General features: G+C 45.4%; 1 non-coding gene across 1 annotated transcript; it reads right to left on the bottom strand.

The window, feature by feature from the left end:
- Positions 1-8,844: 8,844 nt before the first annotated feature.
- Positions 8,845-8,916, bottom strand: TRNAT-AGU (transfer RNA threonine (anticodon AGU)). The gene has a single exon. It is a non-coding gene; the product is annotated as a tRNA-Thr (tRNA).
- Between the last annotated feature and the right edge of the window lie 459 nt (positions 8,917-9,375).

Here is a 9,375-nt window from a genome sequence, read left to right as displayed (position 1 = left end):
CTCCCTGGGTCAGTGGACGCCTGAATAGTGCTTATAGGTACGTGGGGGGATGAGAGAGAAAAATGGGGGCTGCAGGCATTGACAACGTTGTGCTATAAACGCGGCGCTGAAGCCATAGGCCGTCGGCATTCATTGTGCTCATTGCCATTGGCATTTTTCCTCTATGGAACACGACGCAGTAGCTGTGTATCCCTCCACATTTATACAAGCGGCACAATCTCCTCGAGCATGCGCATTAGCCTGCAGTGGCGAGCACGCGCGGCGAGGCACAGCAGCTGTGCGTAGTGACGACACTGGCTCCTCATGCATGCGCCGTATGGTCGAGCAACAGAGCACGCGAAACAGCGAGACTGTGGACAAGGTAGCTCACGCTGCAAAAAACGTCCAGCAAGGAGCGCAAAATCCACGCTATAAACCTGGAAAGAGAGCAGCGTTAACGGCGGGCTGCAAACAACATGAAGCGTAATTTTCAACTCGACCCACGAAGGAATCCAAATACAACCAAGCAAATGTGCCAGCCAATGCCCGCAGCGTCAGTGGCTGACCTGCAGAGCTAGCAGCGTGAACGGCGAGGCTCAGACAACACGATGCAGCTTTTGTAGCCCGCGAGCGAACGAGTCTGACTACAACCATGCCGAACGTCATTCATTGCGAAGAAAGACTGCAGTCGCTCGCGTTTCACACCAAATCTCTAAAAAAAAAACACGACAGTGTAGTGAAAAACTGTCACTTAGCTCACAAAGGCGTGAATCCAGCGCATCATCGAAGTTGGCCCGGCCGATACTGTGCAGCCAAACCTTTCGGCGAGGCGCGTTGTATTTTCCGGATTGAATAACCAAAAGTGTTTCCTTTGTCTTCCCGGCTGTTTCATACATAAGCATAACACAAGCTCGGCATTGCCGCAAGACGTAAAAGTCGTCAACGCTGGGGAAACACTTTCCGCCAAAACTTCGTCGCAGAAAAATAAAATGAAGCATACCAGAGAATGGCGTCTGCGTCTGCTGTGGGGAGAAAAAAAATCATGCGCTAACAAGTGAGCGCGGCACATCGAACAATCGAAAGATCACCTCTCCCGGAGAACAGCAGGGGAGCGGGAATGCGGCAGAGGTCAGAGGACGGCGTTAGTTTTGGTACTTCGGGCCCTTTAGCCTTACGTGTGCTCAGGAAGAGCAATCTGGGTCTAAGAAACCCCATCGGTGGTTGGGTTTGGAACTGCCACCTGCCAGGGAAGTAGTGTGTATCGCTTAAAGGCTGCATTACTGCGTCATTAGAGGCACGATGATTCCCCACTATATATGAATGCGATTTAGAGATCGTGACGTCATCAACATTACATGACTACCAGTGGACCAATCATAGGGCACCGCTAAATTTGAAAATGTGAGGACTCTCATAATTTGGAATTGGTCCAGCCCCCCAAAATTCTAAAGGACCCCAAAATTTTGGAAGCAGGCATACCTCAGGAAATAGATTAAGGTGGATTAGTGGGAATTAGTTGATTGATTAGTAGACCAGATTAGTTTAATCCCGTATTATAATACAGTGGAAGATGAGCATTATATATAAGCTTGGTTGGCTTGGATTATGGGGTCTAACGTCCCAAAGCGACTCAGGCTATGAGAGACGCCGTATGAAGGGCTTTGGAAATTTCGACCACCTGGGGTTTATTAACATGTACTGACATCGCACAGTAAATGGGCCTCTAGAATTTCGCCTCCATCGAAATTAGACCGCTGCGGCCGGGATCGCACCCGCGTCTTTCGGGTCAGCAGCCGAGCACCATAACCACTGAGCCATCGCGGCGGTCGATTATAGAAGGTGTTAACTCATGCATACCATGTAAAGGCAATAGAACCGGTTCCAACCAGAGTTTTGGCGGGAAAATCGCAAGAAGACCGTTAGACACGATTGTAGACACCATTGCAGGTAAGCTAAATACTGCCACGCTTTCTTCTTTAAGATTGTCGTTAAGAAAGCCCGTATGGCGGGAAATAACAAGCGCCGACTAATCGTTAGACACAAACAAAAAGAGACGTTTCAGCTCCGCTACAGGAGCCTTGTTCACAATAAAAGGAAGAATGAAGTAGGGTTCATTTTAAATGCTTCATGGTGTGACGTAAGCTAATGTGGCATTCATAATGTGGCATTGAATTCCCCTGGCAGTAACCAAATCACTGCCGTGATGTGAGGACTGCCAGGAAGAACTGTACAAACTGCCAGCCTTGGTGGGACTGCCAAAGATTAGCGTAAAAGCTTTCTCTGCACTGCAGTATTTTTTGCTAGCCTTTGAAAGGCACGCCGATTGATATTTTGCTTAATACTTGCGCTGCTATATTTCGGGTCTTATGTTGTGGAACGAACTGGAGTGAGCTTCACTGCGTTCTTTTTTCTGTCAACTACTTTGAGGTAGTCTTGATCTTCATTTTTATTGAGTTTGATCAAAATAGACGAATTTTATTTCTTAGCACTCTGCTGACAGCGTTCGGCGAAATTCGTGCCTTAGTCACATTATTTAGCACATCTAAGCTGAGCAAACATTCACGAACAGGGCGCGCGAAGTACCGTAATGACCGGTATAAAGTCCACACCTGGAATATAGTCCGCTTTCTATACATTGTTCGCACCCTGTACATCAAATCGCATCCTAAATTTCGTGCTATATCGGACGATATTTAAAAAACTGCTGCATAGTGCGTTCCTATAGATGGTCCTCAAAACCCCAAATTTTAACTTTCAAGCATATTTAACCAGTGGGCTGGACACCGGAATTTATGGTAGACAAGGAAAAAACGCAAACTTTCATGCATCTCTCTGTCACTTAGTGCCAAAGTTCATGGAGCACGCGAGAATGAACAAGTGGATTGGTGCGCCACCATGGCCTGAAATGAAGATTTGAAGCTATCTCTTTGCTTTGGGAACACCGCAGTGCGCCGGTCGTTTTTTCTAGCTGTACGCCCAAGATGCGAGCAAGTTCTTTTTTATTTTGTTTTGAGACCCGCGTGCTCAGTAAACGTTTCACAGCTGTAATAACTGGTTAAAACGCTTAGTGCAATCCAGACTGCCTGCACTTCCTCTGTTATTACACTTCTCCCATGCAACAGTGGTATCGAGGCAAATACAGTGCGAAGTGGTACTGCGGAACCTCTCCTAAGCCGAAGTTCGTTGAAAACTGCTCGCTATCAACAAAAAGCGCACGCTCGCACTTGAACGGTATGCCTGCTACCACGCCGACGACTTCTAATGCGAAGGAAGTGTTTAATCAAACGGAAGAGGCCATGGGCTGCCAGTCAGACGCCTTCCTCTAAACAAGCTGAGATAAAAACGGAAGGCGGTTTCCACTGTCGATGTAAGATGAGCACCAGCGTTGCCTAACGGGGTCGCTCCATAGGGGCCGGTCGTCCCGTGTGCGACTATATCCTCACGCTGACAGAGTCTTGCGTTGTTTTACCTCCACCACGCTCTCTCTGTCGGTGGCGGCGACGCAAAGAGCAAGCAGCAGCTGTGAACCCACGCCGCACCCCTTCCGACATCACCTATTTCCATCGGCTGAGGGGAACCCGTGCGAAATAGACCGGCGAACACACCGGAGAGAGGGATGCCGCTCTGGGTGCCTGTGCACGTCTTAAGTAGGCTCCAGCGCTCGGTACTCTCGATCGAGGAGCAGCCCGTTGTTGTGCCTGTGCGGTTAAAAAGGGTATAGAATTCTGTCTGGGAGGGGACACGCTGTTACCCCGTGCCACCTGTGTTATTTTGCTCTGGTGTCAAAAAGAAGTGATGAACTGGTACCTTAATAAAGCGATCACTTCACCGATCGCTCAATAAAGCGATGCATAGGCATCGGCCAGAATGTGGTAAAGTGAGCCGCTAACAGGTCTTGTTAGAGACATTTCCAACCTGCATTCGCCTTATTGCGTACATGGCTGCTGCGTGCGCTTCTCGTAAGTAGGGTACAAACGGCAGCGCCAGGGGACACACAGCAGTCCAGCAAGTAATTTGGCGAAGCCTAGGTTTGAAAGGTCTATGAAAATCGGAGGAATGCACGGTGCACCTTCTATAAATAAAATAAAAATGCGTCTCTGACGAGATGAACCTTTTACTTGTTAATTTTTTCCCAGATTTCGCGATTGCGATTTTATATATATATATATATATATATATATATATATATATATATATATATATATCAAAGGTGACTTCTTGGCAGCTGGTTGATCAATATCAGATAAAGTCACCAGAAACTGCAAAACACAACAGGATTTAATTCACGACGTTTCAGCTGGAGAACTAGCCTTTTTTGAGCGTGAAAAAAGCTGGTCTTTCAGATAAAACGTCATGAATTAAATCCTGTAATATTTTTCAATTTGTGGTGACTTTATCTGATATATATATATATATATATATATATATATATATATATATATATATATATATATATATATATATATATATATATATATAGGTTTCGAAATCATAAGGTTCTTGACTGCTTACACGAGAATGTAGCGAAGTATACGCTTCGTTAAAGGAATAAATATGTTTCCTTTAACGAAGCGTATACTTCGCTATATATATATATATATATATATATATATATATATATATAATCGTGAGAAGCTGCTCGGGAAGAGCAACCTGCATCTCAAGCCAACCCAGGAACCCGAAACAGGGGGGGGGGGGGGGGGCAAGGGGGCTGTCACTCCTCCAATATTTCTCCAGAAGGGGAAACGCCCCCTCCCCCCAGCCCCCTCCACCTACAACTGCTTTCGCCCGGATTACATTTTTGACAAACGCTTCAATTCTAGGATGTTACTAGTGTAACGGACAGTGGGAATGAGCTAGTTGGCTTTGTCGCCAGTTGTAAAGCATTTTCAAGTAACCCAGTCATATCCCGACAGAGTTGTTCATTGTCTGACCCTCGCTCATGATCAAGATTGGCAGAAGCGAAATAGATATGAACAAACTTTTTTACTGGTACTCACCTATGGGGCAGAAACGTGGAGGCTAACAAAGAGGGTTCAGCTTAAGTTAAGGACAACGCAGCGAGCAATGGAAAAAAAAAATTATAGGTGTAATGTTAAGAGATCGGAAGCGGGCGGCGCGGGTGGGAGAACAAACGCGGGTTAATGACATCCTAGTCGAATCTAGAGGAAGAAGTGGGCTTGGGCAGGGCATGTAATGCGAAGGCAAGTTAAGGGTAACGGAGTGAATTCTAATCGAAGGCAAGCGTAGCAGGCGGCGGCAGGAAGTTAGGTGGCCGGATGAGATTAAGAAGTTTGCGGGGATACAGTGGCCGCAACTGGCGAAGGACCGGGTTAATTGGAGAGACATGGGAGAGGCCTTTGCCCTGCAGTGGGCGTAGTCAGCCTGATGATGATTATGACGACGGTGATCACTCCTTGTGTGTAGAGTCAGGCCGGAATGAAACGCCAACATGCATATGCCGTACTTTTATTCTTCACAGCGAGATATTCGTTTACAACCACTTTATGAATATATACTTAGTTAGACCGGCATGTTCCCGGAAACATGAATCAGGCTAGTTGTGTACTTCAGCTGAAGGTACACAGATAAAATTTTTTGTTTGTTCAAAAGCGCTGCCCATTTCAATTGAAGTTTCGTATGCATTTGAACAGAACATAATTTAAGAATGTAAGGAAAAAATGTTAAATTTTATGTCTGTCATCATCATCATCAGCCCCACTAAGCCCACTGCAGGGCAAATGCTTCGCCCATGGCTCTCTAATTAATTCCCTCCTTTGCCAGCTGCGGCCACCGTATCCCAGCAAACTTCTTAGTCTCATCTGCCCACCTAATTTTCTGCCGTCCCCTGCTACGTTTTCCTTCACTTGGAATCCACTGCGTTACCCTTAAGGACCAGCGGTTAACTTGCCTTTGTATTACATGCGCTGCCCAAGTGTAAGTGTAACATGAAATAAAGAAGAAAACCATCTCTAAGATTGCCCCGTCACTCAGAAAAAAAAGTTTAGGACTTGTTGGCCGGCTGTACAATTTGGATGCCGCTCTGATTGCTTCAGTCTTCATATCGATTCTCTTTCAGTCCGTGAGGCAATGAGCGCATAAAAGCAAACACTTTCATATGTCTACACCTGGGATGGGTGCAACGAACGGGATACGTACTGTCTCACATTTGATTATACATGTTGCACAACAAAAAGGTAGCGATGACTTAAATATGAGACTCTCTGTACGTCATCTCAACCGCTCGTAGGAGGCACGGACAAAGGAAGGCTCGCTGTTTTCTACTTTATTTTTCTGCGTGTACGATGGATCGTTGATTTGGCGGTGGAGGGAGTTGCAGAGCAGCGGCTCGTCGACACGGGCTTCATATCTCTTTGAGACCCACGTGTGCTTGTGTTTCCATAGCAAGAAAAGCTGAAAGACGGATGTATCTTCTCTTACTTACAGTGGGTCTGCCTGCAGGAGTTGGCTCTGGCCAAAGCGCTACATCTCTGAATCTAAATCACATGCTGTCGCATACGTTCAAAGGTACAAATACAGGATATTGGTTATGAAACACGACAACAACACATATAATGAGGCTCACTATATATGTAGCGAGCGTCAAAGTGAGAAGTACCTGCCTCAGATAAATTTACCTTAATCCAATATGTATACACTCAGAAAAAATGTGCCCTATAATAAAAAAAAATACTAATGCAGACATAAACTAAAAAACTGCCACTTGTACAACATATCCGAAAATCATCATCATCATCATCAGCCTGACTACACCCACTGCAGGGCAAAGGCCTCTCCCATGTCTGTCCAATTAACCCTGTCCTTTGTCAGTTGCCGCCACTGTATCCCCGCAAACTTCTTAATCTCATCCGCCCACCTAACTTTCTGCCGTCCCCTGCTACGTTTGCTTTCTCCGAAAATAATTTTAGCTGAATTGCTATGTCATAAAAAGTAACAAGTTTCAGATATGGTCTTTACACCTGCTCACACTTTATTTCATACCCCTTTTCAATGCCTTCCTACGCTCCTTTTCGAGGCCCCATTACTATAATCAGAAGGCGTTCACGTTTTCATTTTTTGTTTTTATTGCAATAATAATTGCCGCCCTCTTCAGTAACACTCATCGGCTGTTAGTGCAGTTGAAAATATTGTATGAGTTTTTACCACATGTTTTGCAGACTGAGCAGCCTATGTTTCTGGATTAATCTATTTTGCACCAGTCAGCTTGGATCCATCTCCTAGTTGGTTCTGGCTGAGCTTCATAACAGAAATAGCGAAAACGGCAGCCACAACAAAGAACAAGAAGAAATGCAGGCTTCCGCGTTTTTCGTTCTTTGTGTTTTAAGCGTCTCTACGTTAAACACATTCTGAGATTTATACCCTCTCGTTAGTGAATGGCTAAACGGTGTACACTTGCAATACGCCATCATTTCCTTGATGAGAAATCATATGTAAACTGAAATGTAATATGTGTAATTAAACTGTCAGTGATCAGCCTCTGGAAATTACGCACACTACATTGTTTCCTCAATAATTCTTGTTTCTTTTTATTCAGTGATTTATAACACAACACTGGAGGATAAAATATCGCTCCAGCTAGAACAGTATTATCTTTCTGGCCAAGGAATCGAAATTTGTTCATGCAACTTATTCTTGCTTTATTTATTTGCGCATCGCATTCACAGGCTACGTGCTAAAATGCAGGAGTGGGAGTCGCACGTGGCCCCCACAAACACCGACCTCAAGCGAGAACACGTGGGCTGATTCTCAATGGTCCTCGAGTAGCGCTGACAAGTACTGCCTTGCAGGTCTCTCTGAAGATTTATCGGGCGCACCTACTCCGGATAGCCGAAGCCAACGTTACTCTTAATTTTTCCAGAATGTAAACCCAGGAAACTATTACGAAGGGATTCATGATGGCCACTCTACATCGCATTCTTTTTCCGGAAGCCAAATCTGTAGTTGCGACTTCGCAGTCCTTTTGGAGCCCTATAAACCTTTTTTTCAGTCGAGGACCCCTACATCAGCCGCCAGGCGAAGCACTTTGGCCGGGCCGGCTTCCCTCAACTCCCTGGCATCGTTATAGCGAAAGTGGACCATTTGCGGAAAAAACAAAGAGTCAAGGTTTCCCTTCTAAGTAAACTCAGGAATGACGCCAGTTGACTGCAAGATGTCTCCGAGAAAGCTGCCGAAAAAGTACAATGGTACAACATAGGTCTTATTCATTTGACGTCAATTGCGCGCGCGCCTATGCCGGCAACCATGACGCTCAACAAGAGGCGATCGCATTCAATGACTCCCGTCCAAGGATTGGCCGAGGAGGCTTTTGTCAGGGTGGGCTGCCCCCACCCATCTCTCTTTGTGCAGAGTCTTCTGGCCCGGAGAGAAGCCCCCAGCCTGGGCTTTTGCGGCCAACTCAGACAGTGAATAATGTTATAGAATAGTCGATTGGAGGTCGTAGGATCGGTTAACAACGGTGGCTTATGATTGTTTTTCTTCTGCTTTTCTAATCAATTATCTTTAAGCGATAAAATATTCAGTAATATTCTCCATTGATCAACACAACATAAATAAATATAAAAAAATTCCCCGTGTTCCTTGGTTCCTGTGGCTTCTCTCTCTCTTATATATATATATGAGAGAGAGACAGAAGCCAACAGCTACATATATATATAGCCACAAAAGCCATATATATATATATAGATACGAGAGAAGCCAACCGCCACAGAACACAGAAACCAAGGGGCACATGGGATTTTTTAATTTTATTTATTTATTTCGTGCTGTCGTTCGATTTAGATCATTGCTGAATATATTATCGCTTAAACGTAATTGATTAGAAAAGCAGAAGAAAAAGCAACCACATGTCGCCGGTGGGATCCGAACCCACGACCTCCGAATTACTCGTCCGGTGCTCTACCGCTGAGCTACGGCGACGGCTCTCATCTTCTGCTTTCGGGGGTATTTATATTTACAAATAACCTAACCTTGAGAGTGTTCATCAGCGCCACCGACGCTCTTAAGCGGCGGACGTAGCACGTCCTGAGTTACCGCTGATGTGACGTAGAACGTCATCGAACGGCGAGGGGGGAAGCTGTGTGAGAACCCTCTTATGCTTCCTATGGCGTCAAGGCTGCCAGAACCGAGACCCTCACTAAGCAATTAAGCAAACAAGGGAAGGGGAATGAGGGGCTCGTTATAAATACGAGAGAAGCCAACAGCCACAGAAACCAAGGGGCACAGGGGATTTTTTAATTTAATTTATTTATTTCGTGCTGTCGTTCGATTTAGATTATTGCTGAATATATTATCGCTTAAACCTAATTGATTAGAAAAGCAGAAGAAAAAACAACCACATGCCGCCGGTGGGATCCGAACCCACGACCTCCGAATTAC

Source organism: Amblyomma mixtum, chromosome 3 (assembly GCF_055824585.1).
Source record: "Amblyomma mixtum isolate Tamu chromosome 3, ASM5582458v1, whole genome shotgun sequence".
Taxonomy (NCBI): Eukaryota; Metazoa; Arthropoda; class Arachnida; order Ixodida; family Ixodidae; genus Amblyomma; species Amblyomma mixtum.
The sequence above is the reverse complement of the archived record's forward strand: the minus strand, read 5'-3'. Positions and strand labels throughout refer to the sequence as shown.